The sequence below is a fragment of the Aptenodytes patagonicus genome, chromosome 5 (genome assembly GCF_965638725.1).
Source record: "Aptenodytes patagonicus chromosome 5, bAptPat1.pri.cur, whole genome shotgun sequence".
In the NCBI taxonomy this organism is placed as follows: Eukaryota; Metazoa; Chordata; class Aves; order Sphenisciformes; family Spheniscidae; genus Aptenodytes; species Aptenodytes patagonicus.
In genome coordinates, this window is record NC_134953.1 from 25,747,144 (window position 1) to 25,771,822 (window position 24,679).

Below are 24,679 nucleotides of genomic sequence, written 5' to 3' on the forward strand. Positions count from 1 at the left end.
TCTGTTTCCCCCTTCAACCCTAAACTTTCGTGGATGAGATAAAATAGAAACTGAATCCAAACAAGCCGGTTTTGCAAAAGCTCCTCAGCTCTTCTCTAAAAATAAGATTAAAGAAATCCTCTACGCTGCAGGAGATGACTTTATCTTGTTACATTGCAAACCTCATTCCCTTACTTTAAATCTTCTTCTCTCTTACTAAAGATAACTAATAGGGATGCTGAGAACCATTGTATTCTGTTGACATCTTTAAACATAAAGCAAGTTATCAATATCTGGCTTTCGAGGGGTCTCTCTGCTACCATTCTCAAATACAAAAGTTAATAGTCATATCATGATGAGAAAGACATATTTCTACACATACTAATGGAATTTGCTTTTGTGAATCTTATTGAGGAACCCGGGACACGAAGGACATCACTGTGCTATGATTTACGCTGGTGTAACACCCCTGACTTCAGCAGAATTACGTGTGATTTTCTCTATACTATCCTAAAGCAGATAGGGGTTCAGAGACATTGGGGTAGGACATGGACAGGAAACAAAATTCTGTGCTTTTTTAGGATAATTTATACTAATGAAATATGTTCATTAAAATCATATTCTATTACAAAAGAAAATTATGATATGGTGACTTTCCTGGAGCTGTATTAACTTTTATGTGAGGTGAACTTAGCGTGGCAGGTCTAGACATTTGTCTGGACGTGTCCTGCATATTGTTTATACGAATTCTTGTTTTTAAAATAGTACTGATGGTAACAGTTTGCATAGAGCTGTCAATATGCAGGATTCTTGGCAAAGAAGTATCCGGCAGGGAGGGAGGAGGCAAAGTCTTTTTTCATTTGTCCCAGTGAGAAGTTAATGGAATTACTCTAGATTTGTAAATACCTGAGATCAGATTCTGGCTCTGTATCCCCTCTATAGAACTTACTGAAAATGCTGACTGACACAATAACTTAAGTCTTTGAGTACTTTCCCTGATGATGTTTTTCTTTGCTTTTATTTAGCACTGTGTGATGAGTCCATTTCACTATCTGACACCCTGTGGGCCAAGTGCATCCCTGTTGTAACAAGATCTCTCACATTTAGAGAATTACTTTGGGATGAATGTGGTCTCTTGTGTTTGCACTAAGTATAATACAGACACTAAACTGTGGATTATCATTTCCTAGTGGGAGATCTGTGTCTTGTGATGAGATTAAGAAGGATGCAGCTGTGAATGGAACCAGTTTGGCTAAGTTGCCCTAAAAATTTAACTACAGTAACTTCGGGTTGTGAAAAACTGGCTATGTGCTATGTTCAAGAATAAGCTCCCACATAAAATCCTTGCAAAGCATGTGCAAAGCTCCTTTGTGGTAAAACAGAGCTGTTTTGACTAGCCATATATGTTTCCTGTGTAAATCCACCACATCCTGGTCTATAGCTCACTTGCATATCAAGTTTTCATGTGAGTCAGATTCCCAAGGCATCTTTGCAGAATAATAAAGTCATACATGACCATGTAAACGATACCCCTGAAAAAGCCCCTTAGTCTTCTTTTTAAAGTTATTTCCAAAACCAGATTTACAGATTCCAGTTTCAAAAGCTGCTCAGATAATTGCCAAAACAAGAGCGCTCCACTATGCTAATCTCTAATTAGTAAAATCTGACTTTTGTCTTCCTGTGACAATAGCTTTGTGTGTCTCTGAGAAAAGGGGAGATTTATAGGATACTGGTGATATTTATTTTGAGATGGCATTTTTTAATCATTTTAATATAACTAAATTAAAGGCAGTATTTCTGTCCATTTAAATCATAATTTGTGCATTCCTTTTATCATTACGATCCCGAGAATGTGGAAGACACAAAATCAGTATAACACATTAGCAATAGATAATACAATCTATATAAACATAATAAGCTTTCCTATATGTCTCTAGACCAAACCTTATCTAAAAATACCCTAATGAAGCTGAACCATCCAATTACTTGTTTCTTGGAGGAACCCCTTATTAATGACATTGCAGTGAGGGAAAAACATTAATTATTGGACACAGTGGGATCTTTTACATTCTGTCTAGTCTGGACAGCACCAATTAATACAACAATAATTATCAGCTACCATGGCAGGTTGGCTGAGCAGAGCTCCTATCTGCTGATTGGGTGGGGAATGTGGGACAGCTCTCAGGCTGTGCAGATTTCTCAGACTTAGACCTCTTTTATTTTCTGCATTGCTATGTGAAAACAGAATCCTACGGATATTAAAGCAGGTGGATTACTCTATTGAGGCAGGGGCTGCTCCTATGAGAAGGAAAGCACAGGTGCCATCATGTGAGAAATGCCATTTTCTCCTTCATCTCACACCCACCTGCTGTCTGACTTTCTGTTGTTCGAGATTTAACATGATCGCTCTTTCGATAAGGTGAGTATGACGGTGCAGGCTTTTAAAGTTGTCTGTTTGCTTGCTCCCTTGTCCTCTCTCCAGCTATCTTAAAATGACAGTTTACAAACGCAGAAGCAAATGTTGACTTGATTTATTGCTGGCACTATTGCTATTGCTACAGTCTTGAAAGCAGAATACCTATTCTCGATCAAATTCAACCTGCGGCAAACACCAAGTATGGGAAACTTCAGCTCGAAAGGTTAAAGTCTGCAAAAGTTATAAGCGAGTGACTAGAGGGGGAACAATGGAAAGTGTTAGACAACCTGAATAACAGGCGTTACTACTCCACTGCCTATAATAATAATAATTCACCTTTTATCCACTGAAGATAAAAGGACACAATGTGGGAAAATTAAGCTGTATAGACATCTTGGGGATATCTCATTTGAGATCACACACCACTTCTTTCTTGTGGTTATCATGATTTTATCAGAGCCACTTTGAAGTCTATATAGCCTTATATCTCAGTTATCTACATTTCATCCTGTATGTATTTATTGCAGATGGGCCTAAGCTGCTAAATTCAGATCCAAATCCAGATTCTGATTTTGAACTCCCTAAGGTCCATAGCTAGCTTGAAGCTAGGGCTTTGGTTTGGAATCATCTCTATTTATGGGTAAGAAAAAGGGGTTTAATATATGCTCTCCCAGACTGCATAGCTCTAGATATGTGCACACTGAGTTACTCTCACTCACATGTAAATCTAGGAAAAACAGAACATGGCTATGTAATTAAAAGCTGCCTACACTATTATTCGTATTTTAAAGAAGGGTGAATTTATAAATGAGCCTTAGCTTTGACATTTCATGATTTCTGAGTGCTTTCCTTTACAACCCTAACAAATTTTTTAACCATGCTTTAACATCTGGAGCTCCAGCACAGAGACAGACACCCTCAGCTCTCCCTTGCATACAGGTAAAAACTATGGACAAGCAGTGTATTTTACAAATCTTTGTGCACTGGAGTCTGTTTTCCTTTGTTACCTGTAGCCTTGACTCCAGCAGCAAGTAAACGATGACACAGACATAAATAGGGTTATAGAAAAAACAGGCTGCCACTTTATTTAAAACTCAAGAGGAATTCCCAAGAGGAATGAGTGTCCCGTTCACAGGGAGGGGACACCAACCAGGTACACCAGGAACAAACTTCCCTTGTTCTGAGACAAGGCTGTGCAGGATAAGCAAGCCCTCTGTGTCTAAAAGGAACCAGAAATGCTTCTACCTTTTGCATAATACTGATGTGTTAATTAGGGCACTGATATCCTCAGAGGGCAAGCTCAAATCTGATGATGTGTACAAAACACACACTCTCCTCTCTCTCTCTCACACACACAGAGGCAAAGCATAATCAGACGGACAGTGGAAGCAAAAATCAAGAAAAACAACTGCAGGAACAGTGTAAAAAATGCATGTCTGAAAGATCAGGTGGCATTCCTTTGTCAGCAAGCTGGCTGGTTATACGGAGTCACTCTGCCATCAAAACATTACCATTTGCCTAGTGACTCTTAGCATGCTCTATGGGGACAATCCAGACTTGCTCTGTCTTTTTGTTCTTCTTCATGCAATCACTTGATTAAATGATAACATATTAATCATACAATAACTTAGAGATAGACTTTTCAGTGGTTATCAGTATATTATCAGCAACAGCCTTTTCCTGTTGTTTTGTGATTTGAAGTATTTTGTACTAACATCTCTTTCTCCCACTCTTCTCTATCACCTGGGCTTCCTAAACCTAACGAGGTGATAAACTGCTCTCCACTGGGGATAATCCATTTTCCCAATATAACTTAATTCCTTAAAGCTTCACATCTGGAAGAGACTTCCAGAAACTACATCTCAGCACCAGGGAGCTGGCATTTCCAGCTCTGAAATACCATTCCTTGAAAATAAAAACCCTTTGTCTGACTAAAGACACATTGTGTCTGGAAATGTTGAGGAAAAGACATTTCCACAGCAAATGTTTATTTCTGATTATAAATATCCTGCTAAAATTAATGAGTACTAATAAAATGTCAGTGAAACTGGAGAGGTGTCATTGTATGTTAGAACCAAATAGGTATTTCTTCTTTCCATAAAACGTGGAGCTTCTAATTTAACATTGTAAATATGATGTAATACTTCTGTCTGCAATAAATTGTAAGAAGGGGCAGTTTTTAAATGATCCTTAAGTCTTGTTGCAACACATTTCATCACCCACAAAACACAGGAATGCCACAGAGAGACAGTTTATCAGGAAATCTTAAAAAAAAATTATTCACCGGTAACATTGCCCCCCCGTTCCACAAAGACTCTGCAAAAACTTTCTTGCCATGCACCATCATCTGTCAGATTATGGAGAAGTAAGAGGCTGAGGGGTCAGCTCCTGAAATCCCCTAATTTACCAGCACTCAGGGCACCCCATAATTTGCAGAAGCCAGTCACTGCCCTCAGGGTAAGACATGCTGTCAGATCATGGGCAGACGCATCAGGGGCCAAATCATGGTATATGCAAGTGTGGGACCACTAATCTAAACCGCTTTGGTACTCCAGGATTTAAAATAAATCAGCCAATCTGCACACTTCTTTCTTCCCTATCAAAATGCTATAAACCAATGCTCCTCGAGGTTTTTAGTCCATGCCTTGCTTTAGTCCACGAAGGACATCATGCTCCAGAGGGGAGGGAGGGATGGGAAGGGAGGCGAAGGAGGAAGAAAGGATCATGGGGAAAGCAGAACAAGGGTGGATGACAGGAGGGAACTGTGTCATACCTCACTTGTTGGTCACAGCACAGCAGAGGTTGAAAAGGACTAATAGAAGTTATCCCTCAACATATGCAGACTGTAAAAGCCATGAAAGGAATGTGTCAGGGACACTGTTCAGTGGCATCATCACCATGGGATGATACAATACTGTAGGATTTCTTAGTACATATTCTGCCAGCACCATTAACCTGCCATGCCAAGATAATGAAGATAACCCATGTTCACATATTTTCCTTTGGTCCACAGTTAGAAATTAGATTCTTTGACGGTCCGGAAGCGCTGTTCTGATAAGCATCCGCATTTTTTTAATTCTCTTCCTTTGATCTCCCAAGCAATCCAACCTGTTCCCAAAGATCTCCCTTCAGACCTCTAGCTCCCACACAACTGTTATTTCCAGCAATCCATAAAAAAAGGGAAAAAAAGAGCTCCTACAAGGATTAAGTCGAGTGTAATCTAGAAAAAAAATAACATCCTAAAGAATTACTTTAAATTGTAGAGGAGAAAGTTTTCATCAAAACTTTTCTAAAAAATGGAAAATGGATTGATGCAAACATTTTAATGAAAAAAGTACTATTCGTTGTAAAATATTGGGCTTTTCAAATACATACAGCTTTTTAATTTTCAGACTATTTATTTACCTCAGATACCTAGTAACCTGTCTCATGGCTGACACTGTAGCTTCATTAACAGTTCTGAAGCAGAGGTAACTAGGAGAGAAATTAACTTACAGCAAAAATGGATTCTGAGACAGGGACTGAACTGAAGAAATTGGCTTTGTCCAGTTCACCACAACTACTTTTTAAGACACAAAACACGAGTTTTTATTCCTATAAAGAGAAATATATTCATTAAAGCTGAAATGTACTGAAAAGGCCATCAAATATAATGTTAATTTAATGGGTGACAAAATCTGACTCAAAATTTCTTGAATTTTAGTTGTCTAATTTTAGTAATGAGCCACAGTGTAAACAACAGCACCAAATAATTTGTTTTCTTTTAAGAAGGCTCATGCTGTACCTAAAAGACTGTTGTTCCGTCTAGTTAAACACTCATGCATTAAAATGCTAATAATTAAACTGTTACGACTGACTAATGAACTCTGCCAACTATAAATGATGGTCTTGTTAGATTCACTGCACAGCAAGGCTTCCTTTGTACTGAAAAAGTTAAAGGTTAAAGAGCTCTTGAAAACAGCGAGCAGCATCTAGAAGCAATTACATTTTTTTCCTGGAAACTAATAGTTGTACAATAATGTTTCAATTCGCACTCCGAAAAAAAAAAATTACTATGAGGTCCATTCATCAGAGCAAATCTGCAGCTTTCTACACCATGGCAGGTTGTTAATTTGGCTTCTGCATCCAGCCTACTCAGCCTATAATCGAGTGTTTTGCAGAACCTTTTATTGATCCTGCTCATGGAAACTAAAAGGGCAAAGACTCGAGCTTGACTTGTGATACCTGTTGAGTAGCACTCACTCACGTCAGAAAAACACTATGAGATTGAATTTCAAAAGGCTTATGTGGCAGATTTACTTGGATATAGTGTTTGTTCGCTAGTTGTCCCTGTGCATTGACTTCCAGACAATACAGTCTCGGGTAAACGAAGGAGACAGAGCTGGAACTTGAACTGTATGCCTGTAAGGAAGCCTACTTGATTACATCTGTGACCACAGCTATGCTTCCTGACAAATACCTCCTGGCTGAGAAAACATGGGATCCCAGTGTGATCACTCAATGAAATTGTGAGTTTCAGAATCAAGATTTTCCTGTAAACCTCACGTTCCCAGAAATTAAATAGAATTCCTAATTATTTTCCTCTTTTAAAAATTACTTGATCTTGGCTTAATCATTAAAAAAGAGTTTCTATGAATCCTAGATGAAATATGACTAGTGGTCAATGAAACTAATGAGATATAATTGAGCATGTACAGAAGTGCTAAGGCTCAGAAAAATAAACGATATTTTCTTCTTTAAGTGTGGGCTTGTATTCATCCATCAATTTCATATCTAAACATTATTATTAGTTTGACTATGCACCGAAGAGAAACTTCTTCAAACCCATGGTAACTACCTGCCTAGCTGCATTAAACAAGATCCCTAGACGTGGTTTAAGCAAGTGTCTCTGAATGAACTGCATGCAATCAACAGCTCAGTTCTGACATTGCAGCTGGGTCATGGGAACCTTTGGCTAAGGACCAGCAGGTGAGAGTTAAGGGTGGTAACTTCTTTGTGGTATCTCTTGCGGTACCTTTGCTTTGTGGTGGGCTTGAAAGACACCTGCTGTTTCGTTTGGTCCTCCCAGGGGCAACCCTATTCACCGCTCCAGTTGCATAAGGATATAGCTGGATTTACAGCCCTAATGGATTTTCAGCACAAAAATATTGTAAGACATATAAAGTAGGTGTTAAAGAAGAATGACCCTGCTCTTTATTTGATTTTTTTTTATTCATGTGGTTCAATTGCTCAAATGACCCAATAAGTCACTTTTTAAAGGTGTGCTAAGAACATATGGGTTCGACTCTTAGATTGACACTAGATTGATAGCACTGAGCTCCACGAGCAATCTCCTCAAAACCAACAAGTCCTCCCAAAGGAAAGTATCCTCACATGTGAGTAATTGCAAACAGTTCTGGTCAGGAGTTGCAGAGCTTGCTCTGATCATGGGCAGTCCTTGGGCCGCAATGGGTTCAGATACAGATGGACATTTGGAGTCATTAATAAAGTGCTCAGCTATCTGTTATGCACATCCTGAGTCATGGCAGATGCAGATGCAGGGTTCAGATGATGTGCCTGCAAGGTGACTACTGCCAAACCTCTTTCTTTGGATGACCATCTCTCCTGAAAGATACTTGTCTTGTTACAGGAGTCACAGTCATGAAGATCTGCCTACTGCACCTGATTTGCTGGTGTATGTGCTAAAATTATATTCCTAACACTAGTCCAACAGCACACTCTTTGGTACTCTTGCCCTGTCACTGTTCTATCAATTCAGTTATATGTGCTATAAGAAAGCAGCTAAAGACTTCCCTTGACTCTTTTTGTATTGGCCGTACTTGAATTATTGAGAGATCTGTGCATTAGAGAAATACTCAGCCAACTGGATTGCTACCAAAATAACTTCTGCAAAAGATGGGCTATTGCTTAGATGTCACTTCAGTAGCTCGTACAGTGAACATACTGGTCGTTGGGAAAAATGTTGGAAAGAGATTTTACAAAGTCTCCCAAATATGACAAACTGCCTTCAGTGTACCAAAAATTCTTTCCAGTAGCAGACTTATCATACCTCTTGATGTGTCTGCTTTTCTATGCACATTTGCTTTTGAATACTGCTGTGGAGTTATGAATATACAAATATACATATATATGTATTGGCTGAGATTCAGGAAAGGGCCAGCGTGATAGGTCATGAAAAGTGCAATTAATTATGTTGCTCTACCTCCTTTATAGTAGGGCACACCTCAGCATGCACAGACTTTTGCTTGAGGTGCTTACACTGGTTGAGGAATGACGTTATACTCCCAGTGCCCATTTAATTTAGAAATAAAGTCCAGCAAAACTATAAAATTATATTTTGCTTTTAATTGTCTCACTGTTAAGCATTAACCTATATAAATCTCCAACATCAAAACAACATGGCCTTATCGTATCAGTGCTTCCTTGTGGCATAGTGGAAATAACTATAATCACAAGGGATAACTGCTTTCTTTGGATGATGTTAAAAATACCTGTGAGTCACAGATATTACATCCAAGAAGAGATTCACCACACCCAGTAATGGAAGAAAGTCACCTGCTATTTTTCTTTAAGATAATTCTTCAGAGAAGAGCTTCTGATGAGGCAAAGAACATATTAAACTCACAGTCCTGGGGAAGAAGTTGTGTGCAGCATTGAGACAATAACTCTGGGAGCCAAACACTCAAATGCTCAACCCTACACAGTCAATACAGGGGCAAAGAAATATACTTACTCTCAACTTTATACAAAAAGCTTTTTATCTGTATTGATACAGAACAGGCACACGAGAGATGATTGTGAACAGGCTACCAGTGTGAATTATCTTAGGAACTGGCTGTTGTTCTGTTTTGGCAGTGAACCTTGTGAACTTGGCTCTTTTTCTGTGCAATACCGAAAGACATGAAGGACATAGATGCTGATTTTTCTACTCAGAAGATGGTCACGCCACCCTTCTGACACTTAGAGACATGCTCGTTCGTATGATCCTCTTAATACATTTGTGGCAGGGAACTGGGAAACTGGCTCAGAGAGCTGGGAAAACACGGGATGTCTGAAAGGTCTGAGTAACCCTCTCATCTCTTATTTTCATCTCTGCAGGTTTTCCAACACTGTGGTCTGGGACACACAGTACAGTTGACAAAATACTGTAAATAAAAGGTCTTTCCTCAACACGTTTGTAGCTGACAGGAGATAAGAAACACGCAGAATCTACTTGGTCAGCATTTTATCGACTGATTTCCGGCATACTGTTGTAAAGTTCATGGAATGGGGTAACTTGGATTTGCCTTATTGTACAATAGTAGGGTTAAGACAAGCCTCTGAAAGGCAACTCAGCAAACAATATCTTTTGAGCTCTTCCCCGATCTATAATGCTGGCAACCTGAAATGAACAGTAGTGTTGTGAGGACCTCGGTGTGGATATTAAATTAAAAAATCTTTTAAATGTTAGATACACATTAGGAATAAAGGAGAAATATATGATACCAAAGTACAAACTCACCAGAACCCCTTGGTTTTGAAAACTGACTTGATCAATATTGGGCTTGGTTTTGCTTAGGAGAGAAAGTGGGGAAGAAAGAGCAGAAAGAAGCTTTGACAATAGAAATATATTATATGAGAGAGGAGGTAGTAAACATGCAGAGAATACTTGCAGGGAAAATTATTAGTCAAACATTGCTGTTCAAGACCTAGTGTGCTGGCATGATGGAGAAGAGAAAATACTTCTAGATGCAGATATCTACAGTATAAAATATATTTCACTCCTTTCTACTGCCCAGCTTCCATAGAGTTCTCTCCTCGTTTTGATGTCTAATGTGACAACAGATACATCAGCTATGATGTAGTTCATAAAAACAACAACAGTAAAAAGAACCAACTTTTATAGAAAAACAAAAAAGAGCATTATAAGTACTAGGGAAAAGTTTTGTGAATTCAGGCTAGCTTTTCAAACATTCAGACCACCCCTAAAATAGCAGCTACAGTTCACAGGGGCCAGAGCTACACAAATTCCAGCTCTCCCTATGTGGTAAGTCTAATACTTTCTTTTCTTATGCTTTAAGGACTTCAAATAGGGTTTGTGCATTTGACTCCTTTTATCTCTTTCATAGAGTTCTCTCTGCTTTTAAATCCCTAAGTATCTCTGTCCTCCCCCTGCCATTCCTTAACAGATCCAGGACAGCACAAATAATGCCTCTTGGCTTTGAACACATCATGGCAAATTTCACTGACAGAGGAAAGATGTATGAGCAGTTATCTGGGATAGTTTTACACCAATCCATCTATTGTATGCTATGTTCACAATCTTGGGCTGGAATGAATTTCAGGCAAAGTGCGTCCCTCGCAGACCACTTAAAAACAGAATAGGTTCTGTCTGAGGGCCCAGTCCTATCTGATACTAAGCACCTTACAGCATCCGGACCTCGCTGAGAAATATTTTTCTTAAATTGCTCCAGGGCTGCACAGGGCTTTGTCTCTTGACAATGAAAAAATGACAGGAAGATGGCAACAGTTGAGGTGCCTAAAATCCTACACAATTCTAGGAAAAAATGACCCCATCCGCATAAAAGGATACCAAGTCAATATGCAGAAATGAAGAAGGAAATATTTAAAAGGAAGGGAAAAAGCCCCTTCTTGGATGATGACTCCACAGGTTTCTCTTTTGCTTCTGCTGTCAGGATCTACATGCAGGTTTTTTTGGGACGGCAACACATGAAGGGACTCACCTGAATAAAGCTGCACAATTTCGACCTGCATCTGCAGGACTGGGGCTTTTGTAAGACATTCATGACAGAGGCCTGTGTTTCTTCTTCTGTATGGTGCCTGTCATTCTTTTGAGCATGGTATAAAACAAGAACTAATAATTACAATTCTAGCATGGAAATCCAGTCATTTTCATTTTCTAGGTATTCTGCTTAATCAGTGCATTAAGATGTAGACTATTTGGTGTCTCCATAGTACTGTGTTTGCATACTTTGCCATAAATTTTAGTCTTTGTTGGGAAAAACAATGGTTATAGACAAACAGGGACTGCTCTGCTATTGTATTATAATTCCAAATGCAGGAATCCTGTGTTTCAGCTAAGACATATTTGCATAATTTTAAAGCTTGGATTGTAAAAAAAGTGAAATGCCTGCAGTTTATACTGTGAAACATTTGAAAAGTAAAGCCGATTTTTACAAACATTTTTGTAACAATGTATTTTTAAGCATGCAATTCATTAGTGAAGAGAACACAGCTTGTGTAATGAGGGATCGCTATGAGTAGATTTAATATATTCTAGCATTTAAATATTATTGTTGATCATAAAAGATTAAATGCCCTTTGGTTTCAATCCTCTTATTAAAAGCAGCAAATTTATTTTTCTTGAGTGTGGCAAGTAAGTTTGAACCAAAGTGTAAATGCTTAACAGACTCCGTGCATATGTGCACACAGGCGTGTGATGAAGGGATGGGGCATTTTCCCCAAAGCTTCAATTTCAACTTACTCATTTGTTATCATTGTTCATTAACTATGTGGTTGACCTAAGATGAGCCTGAAGGATTACAGAATATTTGTCTAAGTATTTAACAGAAGCTTATAAAATAATAGTATTTGTTAAACACCTCAGGTTTCCCTCCCACCGCCACTGTAATCTGAAAACATGAAAGGACTGGATGGGATGAACGCAAACACAGCGATGCTCTGTTGGGTCAGATTTTGGGTCAGTTCAGCTTGGTTTGAATAGGTAACCCAGTCCCCAGTGTAACTATATTAAAGGGAGTTTCTGAGAAACCACTGTCAACTGTCTGATTTCATGCTGATTTGTTTCTGGATGGGAGCTGCTGTTTTTCATTGGGTGGTTGAGTAGCTGAGATAATCACATTCATGTCACCTGCAAGCAAGGGTAGACTGAAAAGCATGACTAAATGGGGAGGAAAGCCAGGATAGTGTTTCACCGTCACCTATGTCCTTAAAATACTGCTTACGCTTGCTGTTACATTTGCTGTCTGTGTAGTTTCTCATGGGAACACTGACAACTTGAGGCTCACAAAAGCAAAGCCAGCAAAAGCTATGCTGAGAGCAGAGCCCTGATGTACCGTTACCTTGCTTGATCATCACCAGTTTAGAGCACGCTTCAACAAGGGGGGACTGTGTGTCATCCTTCCTCATGCTCAGCAGCCCAAACCCCAGTGATTTTTGGTGTGTAGACCTGTTTGGACAGGAGCAGTGGTGCAGCCCTGACTCTGGCTATAAAGCGTTCTTTACTAGTGCTTCCTAATGACTTTGAACTGTCTGCTGCTGTCACATGCTAAAGAAAGAGATAACCTAATTTCTACTATTCAATTAAAAAAAGAGTCTCATATTTTAAAAGAAGAGAGACCTCCAAAACCTCAACTTTCAAAGCCTGTTAGAATAGGAACATTCCATATGGAAATTATCTACATTGCTTCTGTTAGGATCCAGCGGATGTGCTTAGGTTAACAGGCTTGCCTGCTCAGGCTCCTCTGTTTGCACTTTCCCTGTTAGCTGAGCCTGAACACACACTACTTTTTCCCTGCCACGCTACAAGATATTGTTGCACCAGCCTGTAACACTGAGGTAGGAATTCAGAACCAGTCCCAAAGTTTCCTGCTACCGCAGATCTGATCTCTCTTTCCAGATTCCATCCAGACTGGAAGCCCATGTGTCCTAACCTTGCTCCTTCAGGAGCACAACTGGACACATCACTGAACTTACTGGTAGGGTCTCCCAGGTAGACGTTTCTGAGAGAGTGGCAAAAGTTGAGACCAAATTCCCAACTTACAGTTTCAACATAAGCTTTAAAAGACAGTCATATGGCTCTTATCTGTGTTGGGACTGAACTAAAAAATTTCCCAACCTGGCTGACATAAGAGGACAGCGAAGGACATGTGTTTTCCCAGAAACAGACTTTTAGACCTTCTTGAATATAATTCTTTGGTAGTTGAGTGTTCCTTTCTAGTTAAAGAGGTACTTCCTTTCTAAGCCCCTTTATGAGTTTCCAGGAAAAAAAATTACTCCTTTAGGCTGATACTTTTGTAGCTTTTGGAAAGTTTGGTAAAAATCCATATGGTTGGGTTTGAGTGTGCTTAAAGAATTGTTTCAGATGTTTAACTTGTGCTTGGGTAACTGAAAACAGTTCAGACTTGGCATGTAGTCTCCAGTGAGAAATGTGGGCTTGGATAAGTTGGAAAAAAAATTGGTTCAGAAAGAAAGGAGTTATAAACAAGTGGAAATAGTATGCTTCAGTTATCCAGATGTATGCCAGGCAAGCATAGACGTCTGGATATCCACATGCTGAAATAAATGCATCTGTATTTATTTAAATGTGTGATGTAATGTTCATGTGCAAACATCTCAGTAAATGGTAGGCATGTTAATTTTTCCCATCTCACAAAATAAATATAGAAATACATGAGATATACATATATGTACAGCTTAGAAGTGTCTGGCTGACCAAGAGAATGACCCAGAGCTCTTGGACGCCAATGAAAAGACTGTTCCTGAATGTAATGGAATATGGATCACAGTCCAATGCCCTAACAATCCAGTTCATGTATTAAAAAATAGAAAGGGTAAATACACATGTAAGATGTTAAAAACCTCATCAATCCTTAAAAGTTTCCATTACACTATCTCAGATAATACTCGGTGCCAACTGTGATGAATTAAACATTTCCACAGCCAGCAAAAGCTGTTCAAAACCCAAAATGTAATATACGATTTTCTTGATTCAGAATTTCAAAACACAACCTTTTAAACAGAAGTTCAATCATCAAATCCACAGGAGAAGTAGCTCTGGGTTTTCTTGCTGAAAATCCAAATTACTTGGGTGCCAAATCTTCATATGCCTAAAACTGGTGTCGCTCCATTGACTTCAGTAGAGCTATGCTGATTTACACCAGCTGCATGACTGGCCCATAAATATTTTCAGTTGATCTGGATTATTTTATATATTATATGAATTTTCTTTATGGATTACATGGCAAAACATTTGTTCTCAGCTTCCATAATGTCAGGCTCTGTGAATTTATTTTAATGTGGGACTATTCGTGTGGTTCTATTATTGCACAACTGAATACATTTGTGCTCGTAACATGATTTCACTGCACATCCTCCCATCTATGCACTCACAGACATCCTAACAGAAGAATTACTATCACTCCATCTATCTATAGGAAGTCATATATTGGCGTGAAAGGGTGATGCTGCAGTTGCTGTGGGAAACAGCACTGACTGTCAATCTGTTGGCCATGTAAAAATTTCTACCATAACACTACGTACGTGTAGTTCTTTGCATGTAGTTATGTTAGTGGGGTTTTAAAGTTAATCATGCATGTTATTATTCATCAGGGAGTTTATGCTGGACGCTTCACTTAGCACTTTGGCACAAAGGTAAATAGATTCCAAGGATGCTGAGTAGTGGGATAATGAGATTTTATTAAATCTGTGATCTTCTCCTCTTGTAATGGCACGTACTGCATGTCCCCTTTTCTGTGCAGTATTTTGTTTGCAATACCTCTGTCTCCTAAGTACAATGCACAGGGTTTGGGTTTATTATGGGCTTAGTGAATACACTCAGGCCTTTCACCGCTAAGCCCCTGCGATGTGTGTAGGAAGGTGTGCAGCCACCTCCACAGAGCCTGTTCGGGACAAGACAGACATCGTGCAGTCGGGCTTGGCATGGGGTGGCTGAATATGCAGGCAGGGAAATATCCTCTCAGCAGCCCGGGAAACAGTGATCCATCTTTCCAGCTACACAATCCCATTTAGGGCACAAGTAAATAAAACATGTTTACATTGCATTTAAAATGAATGTATAAAGAATTATATATATGTAAATATATATAAATATATAAATAAAGAATGTATAAAGAATTCCTAACTAATATACGTTCTAATAAATGCAGAATCATTGCCGAATTCAACAATAGTTTGCTTAAAACCATCCTACCACTCTCTCCTGCTTTTTCTCTGATTACGTATAGCCCATAACATTCTGGTCTGTAACATGTTTAGCTTGTGTTAGTCATTTATTAATCCTCAACAAACTATTTGTCAGTTAAATGTTAAAATAAAGCACGATCAAAGAAAACGTAACAAACTTGCACAAGAAAGAGACTATTGGTCCGGCTCTCAAAACCCATGCAACTATCTGATAAAACCCTCCTGAATCCAAATTCAAGTAGTTACAGACCGAGATTGAGGTATATGGTCTGGTAAATTGGCAGAGCCTGAGAGCAGTTACCAGCACCTGCCCAGATGGTACCTATCTTTGCTTTTATAAGCCCTACTTTCATTTACAGTTTTGTAGAAGAGAAAGTTCAAAGCAGCTACAGCTATTTAATATGTGTAGACTTTCCTTTATATGCCAGAGAAATTAATACTAAAGAAATTTCCTCAGTCGTCTTAGTCTGCAAGTGCCATTTAAAAATCCAGCCTCGCTATCAGCCCTGTTTCCTTAATACCTGCAGGCTTCGTGGCATTAAGTACATGTAACACCCCATGAGGCAAGAAGTAGCATTGCTCACACAGTGCATGGGGGAAACTGAGGCACTGGGAGGCTGAACAACGCAGCTAAAGCTACACAAGAGTTAGTTGTGCTTTGCTGTAAGGACAAGCGCCCGGGTCAGCCTGGTCCCCAGCAACTGCTCTTGCCAGCTGGCTGGACTTTCCTCTCCTGGACTGCAGTATCTGCTGGAGCACAAACAATGCAGAGGGCAGACTATCTGCCTGCTCTTCCGTTCATGCATTAAAATAAAGGCAAAGCTTGCAAGGGTTAAAGGCTATGAAACTCAACGTTAAACAGTCCAGTAGTTCCAGCAAGGGGTTAAGACAAACCTGTGACACCGGGAGACACAACGGCACTCTCCTTCTGTGCTACATATGTAGATGGGTATTAAGGACATGCATCTCTCCTCATCTAAAATCATGAATTTTTATGAAGTAAGCCCTGCTTTCCCATAATTCAGTAGGGTGCACTTTGCAGACCCTAAAGTGCTGTCACTACAGAAGGTTTCATTGCTTGCACCTGCTAAAACATTTGAGGTATTTGAGAGGCAGTGAAACACATTTGCTTTTCATTTTATCTGACTTTGAAAATCTTTGAAGTGTTTAATAGTAGTCCAGAAAAGATTTCTGCCTCTTAATCATTTACTTGTAGGGCACATTCTCCACTGGTAGCCTGTCAGGCAGAAAACGAGTTTAGCCCAGTTTTATTAAGTGCCACATGCCGAGTCAGTGTTCATTAAAGGTGTTTTAAGGTTTGAATTATGTAATTTATGAGAAAAAGAAATACAAAATTCCATTGTTTTATTAATATGCAGCACAGGATATACTGCTAATAACATACTTTTTAAACAGAAGTTTTATTAAAAAAATGCTTTTATAGGGGGCTACAGATAGGCTTTTAAAAATCTCTTTTTCCCTGTTCAATAAAATTCAAACATTTTAATTCAATCAACATAGGTTTGAAAAAAGGAACTATTCTTAACCTCTCCTTTCGGTCACTTTTCTTTACACACATTGTAGACAAAGGAGGAAAAAAAAAATCGGAATCTTTTTTTTCCTTTTTAATAGAAGTGACAGTATATGGTATTAAAAGCAAGCCAATGCTGAAGCCTGCAGTCAGATGTTAATTCACCCTTTAAACAAAACAAAACCAAAAAAGAAAAGAAATGGTAAAGGAAAAAAGAAAAAGAAAATAAAAACTCTACATTATAACCCCAGGAAACACTACTTTGCAGAATTATTTTAAATTGCCTCCCACAAATTCACAGCTAATGGGATATTTTTGATTAGATGAGGGCTTAACTAAATCTTTTGGTAGCCCACTAAACCATTTTTATGGTCTACGTTGTTTTAATATTGTAAATAGATTTTCTTAAGCATATGCGAAAAACACAACTTATGAAATACAAGAAGGAGTACCTTTTTCTTCCCAACCTACCTGGCTCAAGTTACCTGAGCCCAATCCTGGAGACCCAAGGTAGGCCTGATCCTGCAGCCGGCTCTGGCAGGGAAACTCCCTGTCCCCTGAGATGGGATCGCATCCATCAGGGGCTCTCCTCAACCCCTCTCCGTGGCAAAACTCCCACCAGCATCCCGTAGTTTTGCTTGAAAAAGAGATTGTGTGAGGCCTGAGGAACCAAGAACAGTTGAGTTTAATATGAACTTTTATTGCCATGGGAAAGCCTTAGTTATCCAAACTTATACCAAACTGTAATTCATTAACCCCTTCAAGGCAGGCCAGATTGCAGTTCCTGCACTAGTGGGTTTGTTTTGTTTGCTTCTGTTTCATTTATTTCATTAGTTTGCTATTTACTGATGCTCTGACAAGTCCTGGGAACAGAGGAACACTGACGCTTCGGAGTGGACACGCCGTGTCTGTGAGACTTAGCTGCTGGATAGCTCAGGTTGTGCAAAATGGAAAGAGCTGGTGCCCGCAATCAGTGCTACCAGAAAGCTTAATAAAAAATAAACATTGCAAATGCGATGGAAGTCACTAATTTTGGACCCGTCCCGTGTGACTAATCCTGCTCATATTTTGGTAATGTGATGATCATGTGGACTCTTACTACAGTTTATGGAGAGGGAGGTATTAGTATCAGACCTTTGAGATTTGGCTGTTTCCAGCAAGTGAGCTCTGTACGTACCTCATACACAGCTGATATAAAGTAGTGATGCTCTATGCAAGGGACACTGAGAGTCATTAATCACCAAAAGGCTGCAAAATATGAAATTGTTGACACTGAATAATCGGTCATAACAAATCATACAGAGAATACAGATGTGGTAGCAAAACATCTTGAATAGGAATAGCAATTATACTTGAGCACAACCATTAATTTTTAAATTTAAGTTAAAAAGGGGGGAAAACTCATAACTATATTAACAATTTGTTCATTTGATCCAGAGCAACATTTTTAATGAATTCTCTCTGGAAGTATGAGCCAAGAACTGTTAAAAAACCTTGCCCTGCAGAAAATGCAATTTTGAAAACCTATTTGCTCTGAATGAAATGCTATTTTTACAGTGAGTCCTCAGTTTATTACAGACACATGCTTGTAAAAGCTGCCATCGTTTGTGTGGAAAGTGGGAGGAAAAAAAAAAACAACAAGGGAAAAAATTGGCAGATGCTTTACCTTAGAGCACCCTAGCTGTTTTTAAGATGGCTTCCCCAGCCCTGGATCCAGTAAGGAGTCACTGGCACAAGCAACCTCGCCGACTGCAGTAATCATCTATCTAAGGACCTCAGGCTGCAGCACTTAGGAAATCTGGGGCCCAGAGCAGGGCATCAACTTTTGCTCCAGCTCTTAATGACAGCTTTCAGAGATGACCTCTTTAATCGCTGAGGCAGGCTCCTTTTGGGAGGAGGAAAATGTGGTGAGGTGGCAGTTGTACTGCCATCACTACTGCAACCTGCTGGGGATGCAGAGGTGGGAGGAAGGAAGACAGAGTCTGCTGCTTCTTCTTGTGAGACTTGCAGAGCAGCCTATGGGCTGTGGCCATGTCCACACCTGCTTGAAAAGGATTCTTCCCTTGGGCACATACATAAGGAGCAAAAGACTTATCCGCTGGGCACTTCACCTCATCCCCAGAAGATGGGAGCATGCCTTACCTCTCTGAAATGGTAGGGAGAGGGTGTTTTTAATTCAAGTGGAGGAACTAGCTGCTTCAGTTTTATTGCAGAATCATGCTAGTAATACATCCAGATTACTGAAGCTCACAGTAAGGAAGTCAATTTATAATGACTTTGCCATTGTCCTGTTGCTAATGTGCCACATTTGATTCTCCTCAGCTGGCTTTGAAAGGTCTCTTTGAGGAAGGAGGAGATAGCACCCTTGCTTATGAAAAAGGCAAATTATACCCAGGGGCAACATCGCTGCACAACAGGAAAAGGCCAGCCTCCTCCCAGGAGACATGGCCCCAAATTAAATGCAAGTAATTTCCTGACTAACCTGTGATTTCTATCTGGTTGTGGCTTCTGGCATACAGCTAAGTCTCCGGTTCTGCTGTTCTGTTCAGCAGGTCTCACATGTGCTTTCACTTTCATTTCCAAACTTTAATACAGAACAGCCCATCCACAACCTGCTGCTGAGGCAGCAGAGGCCACGGACGCTGGCTCTGGGTTGTGCAGCCATGGGCGGGAGGAAGGACTGTCTGCTTGGGGGCGCAACCCACGAGAGGGGTCCCTTAGCCACAATGGCAACGTGCCGGCAGAGGAGGTAGGAGTAGGGAGAAGAGCAACATGCTCCTGCAAATGGCTCCTCTGCATCCCATATACCACCCAACAGGGTTTTGGGTCTGGCTGCTCCCTTCCCTCTCACCAACCTAAAAGTGATGGAGCTACCATAGGCATTGGGCTGAAAGAACCTATGCCAGTAACTTTCTTCTCTACAGCAGGCAGGTCTCCATTGAGAATATCGCTGGTATTAGATCAAAGTGACTTTTTGACAGCACCAACAAAGGATTCAGTGACAGATTGGAAGGGTGAATACCCCTTAGCTGTCCTGTGGCTGGCCAGATATCAGCTAGGGAGGACATGCCTTGGGAAGGGTGATAGTGGGCTCCATGGAGCGTGTGATGTGTGATGCAAGAAAAGAGCCTTCAAGAATAACATAAATTACATTCAGCCTTTCTGTGGTTACTTCTGGGAGAAAGCACTGCCTGGAAGGAAGGAACAGGAGACACAACAGCCTGCAAGATCCACTGGGCAAGCAATGACAGATTTACTTTACTAGAAGTACTCTACCATGATTTATTCCAAATACCTGTCTCGCTCTTGTACTTTTACAACATTTGGGGATAATTTCTATGGACACTGTAACACTTTTTCATTGGGAACTATCTGTTCAGTAGACCACCCGCATATGGGCTACAGACACCATTGAAATAACATACATAGAATTAGGGTGAGTGAAATGGCTGACCCTCTTTTAAGTAATCGGTATGGTGGTCGAAAAGTCCATGATGATAAATGCAGGGACATGCCAGAATCATCTCTAGAATCTATCTAAAGTTTAAACTAATGTGTGTGTATGTGGCAAAACAAGACAGCAGCTCCCTTATTGCTCCTTGATATCAGCAAAGATGGTAAGTTATCATACATTGAATTATTTTTTCTTAATGAATAAAGACTTTAAGGAACTATACACTCAAAAAACATTAGAGTAGCTCTAATGTTTTACTCAGGTTAAGCTGGAGAAAGAAACAACATCAGCCTTTAAACATTTAAGGCCCAGGGTAAACTAATTTTTTATGCTGGTGTTTTGATTTCATTGGGAAGTACAGTTTTGCCACTGCTCATTTTTTTAACCTAAATAGTTAATCTCTAGTGTGTCTTCAGCCATATCAGCAAAAACCTTCCTTCCACTGGTAATGGTAGAATTTTTACTGGTGTGAGTAAATTCATACTGGTCACCACATAAAAAAAAGGCTGTAACATGAAGAAACTGTACCATTTTTATTATGCTGATATAATCAAAATAATAAAACCTCTGTGTGTAAATGATAAGGGATATTAGTGCCATGTTGTTGAGAAATTGGCACAGGAACAACAGTGAATGAAATACATCTGGGAATAAGAACCTAATTCATATAGTAAATAATAGGTTGTACAATTTAATCAGTTGGATAACTATTACTTCCATAAGTAGATACTCTGTGTGTGTGTGAAATTTAGATTTGATGCACAGGACTTAAATGGTCAGTCTGCTCTGGATTTTGTTGTGAAAATGCCTATTTGTTTCAAGTCAAGGTGGTTTTCAGGTTGGGGGATTAATTTTAATTTCTGAAATAACTGGCCTATATCAAAAAGCACAGATTCCGATTTGGATTTTGTCTCACTACTATTCAAAGTACAGGAGGTTTCCTTCGGAACTTTTCTATCTTAGGCCCAAACGAACCCCAAAGTCCAAGTAGAAACAGAGGTAATGTTGCCAATTTCATCCTCATTTCTGATTAAAACCATGTGAGAAATGATCAGTTTAGGCAAGGTTTCTTCATGAGATTAAAAATAGATACCAGCCCGGTGAAGAAGTTCAGAAATATTTTAATGCCCCCAGACAGTGCTTGTTGTTTGTAAGAAAACCAAACAACAAATCAGATTTTTGTAGGAAATGTTTGCAAAGAGCATTTTCCCATTAATTTTGTGGGGAGCATGCCTCAGGTTTTTTAGTGATTGCTAATGCTTTTGCAACAAGAAAGTTTTAGTATGTTACAAGACATATGTAGCTTGAGATGTATATATAAAAAAACTCTTGACAAAAGAAAATATTTTTTCTTAGCTTTTTTTGATTCTTGGACTTAAACTTTGGCTTTGGTGAACTTTTTTTTGGTGGAATGTCCCTGTTTACAAAAGGAATACTAGATGTTTCATTTTTTCTGAGTATTGCTTCTGAGGAAATGCCATAGCATTGTATTTACAAGATACCCTGAACTGTCAGTTTCCTTGAAACACAATGTATTTAATACAAAGCCATTAAGCCTTGTAAAACTGTCAAAAATGTAAATGACACTTGTAATAAAACCTTGTCGTGTGACCGGCTCTAGCTAATCAGGGTTGATGATATCACTGCAGCTGATCACGGCTGGTGCTATGTACATTTCGACAGCTTTATGACCTGCATGGATTTGTGTTATTAAAATTGTACAGTTTTGTAAGGAATTTGGGATTTAATAAAGCAGCAGAGAAACTACAAAAGGGACAATATATCCCACTAAAAGTGAGCCAGGCTTTAAAAAAATAATATAAACAGATATAGTGCATGAGTGCGCGCGTGTGTGTGTGTGTGCATGCGAATAGGGAAACCAGGAGAGGTTCTCCTTTCCTAGCTCACACGGGGTACAGGCTGCTCGTATAAACCACTTTTATGTATTTATAGCTCGGCAAATACCTTGCATCTGCGAGACCATAAAACAAATTACAATGTATCCAATTGCTTCAAGGTGGCGAATTGTGCTTAAACTTAATGACTTGTACAGATTATAGGAGAAAGAGCATTACCTGTTTAATGTCTGTTTTAATAAGTAATTCCCAAACAAGTATAGTAAATAGGAGGTTGGGGTTTTGTTTTGGTTTGTTTCTTTTTATTTTCTTTTCCCCTGAGATTTAAATGGAGCAGGCCTTCACCTTTGCAAACGCAAGGTAACGCGCCGTTTTATTTATTTTGCAATACTTGGAACTGCTCCCCAGAGTACAAACACGTCAGAAAAGGAGAGACGAGAATACATATTCTCCCAATAATCTATAAATTCAACCTAATGGGGCAGATATCAGAAAAATGTGTTGGATTGAAGGCACATAAATCACCCCTGGTTTCCTGGCATGAGCTGGCACTGTGTGCCTTATATTTCAGCCAAATTATTCCATTTGTTTCTGAAGATATTTTAATCCCTTGTGACCTCAAACTTCCCGTGAACCAGGGCCTGAACAAAAGGCCGCCCACTGTCTTTGCAGTAAATCTGTTGTCTCCCTTCTAGGCCCGCAACCTGGGATCATAGATCACCCCTGCACCGCATCTTGCTTCAATTTACTCAATTAACTTGAGTAAAGCACTTGTAAGTTTGCAGATGTTGCTTTATTATCAAGGCCTAAAACGTACACGAGGGTTCAGGAGCCCGAGGTTACAGGAAGGTTGTGTGAGGGGGAGGGAGGGCTGCGCAAGGCACAGGCCTCCCAGCCGCTTCCTCAGGGTGGGCAGGCCCCGGGCCCTGCTCCCCAGCCAGCTCGTTTGAGCCCTAAGAGGCATCTCGCCTTGCGGATCAGGGGCTAGCTGATGTTAACTCGCAGAAAGGTAGGATACGAGAAGTAGGTATTCCACCTCAGGATGAGATAACATCGTGATTAACAGATGTTTAATTGGGCCATTCGTCAAATGAAGAACCTGCCTAAAAGTCAGCGAGGCTAAGTAAATTATTTCCAACCCTGCAGGTGTTGGACTGGCAGCTCTATTACTCTTCTGGAAATGGGCTTTAGAAGATTTTTATATGAAAAGATAATTTATTTCTATGAGGTATTATATTGTGCCTTTATTTATGTAATATGCTTTCAGGTTTGGGTCCGGTCCTCCTTTATCTTGCGCACTGGAATGAAATGGGGAGGGACAGGAGAAAAACCAGTTGCCCTCTCGCCACATCATCCAGATAAAGTCTTGTGTCACGTTATTTAATAACTTCCCAGCAGCCCGTACCTATGAGGTAGAGGACAAATATGTGAGAAAATCTTACAAAAATAACTGGGTTAGTCAATACACTCCAAAACCAAGGTTTGATTCCGGCCCAGGTGGTACAGAGGCAGAGGGGCTTGGGGTGCAGCATGTCCCATTGCCAGCATGGGGTCAGAAGCCTTCCGACATTTCACTGTCTGCTCGTCTGAGGTTATGATCTGGATTCATACCTGGTCATACCTGCATTTTTATTTTCAGTTCATGTGGTTTCCCCTCCTTTTAAGCTTCCACTTTGATTCTTAAGTTCAAATGAGCCCTAAGTCTCAATCAAAAAAATTCTGGAAAGTATAAAAGGTTTCAGGTGAAAACCACATTAAAAAGGGTAGGTTTTCAGTGAGTTTGCAACAGAATTATAGATCTGTCAGATTTTGTGAGGGATAAGGTGCATGTTCATTTAAAAAACCTGCAGATTTAGAAATTTTTTTAACAAATATTAGGACCAACCTTTAACAGGGATGAGTTGCCAGAGGCCCATTTACTTCATGGAAACTCCATCTGTTTACATCAGCTGATAATTTGACCTGGAAGCTGATCCTCAACACATCGTGAGATCAGTTACCAAGTGAATTCAGTGTCATTGCAGATTTCACAGCAAGTTTCATCCAAGTGTAATTATAAACTGTGTTTTTCAAGGAAGCTCAATTTAATAATGATTTAGCCTGCATTCACTCTCCTCTTCACTGCCTAACTAATTTAACATGCTTTTGTGACGGTTACAAAAAAATCTACCTGTAATTTCTGTGGACCATTTTCTTCTGGCTGCAGCTTTTTCCTGTCAGTCTACAAGTGTTGCAACAGAGAAGTCTTTGGAGCTGCTGTGATGCCTATTTCTGCAGTGCACTGGAGAGTGAGGAAACTCCTGAGCAGCCTCTCCATCTTTTTCATTAGTTTCTGTGAAACAGGGACAATCTAAAATAGGCCTTTTTCCTTGGGCGAACTTCTTCCACAGGACATGGCTAGAATTACTGGGGGCTCTCTTGCATATTCTCCAGAATATCTTAAGCCTATATTACACCTAAACTGAGGAGCAGATAGGGCTTTTTGTGTGCAGCAAAAT

The 24,679-nt window shown here is 39.7% G+C and overlaps 1 long non-coding RNA gene across 1 annotated transcript in view; it reads right to left on the reverse strand.

Moving 5' to 3' along the window:
• LOC143160409 (uncharacterized) overlaps positions 1-17,517 on the reverse strand; it is a 34,659-nt gene extending 17,142 nt beyond the window's left edge. Inside the window, exon 1 of the long non-coding RNA XR_012995370.1 lies at positions 17,324-17,517. This is a non-coding gene — a long non-coding RNA (uncharacterized LOC143160409). The remainder of the gene's footprint in view (positions 1-17,323) is intronic.
• Positions 17,518-24,679: the final 7,162 nt, after the last annotated feature.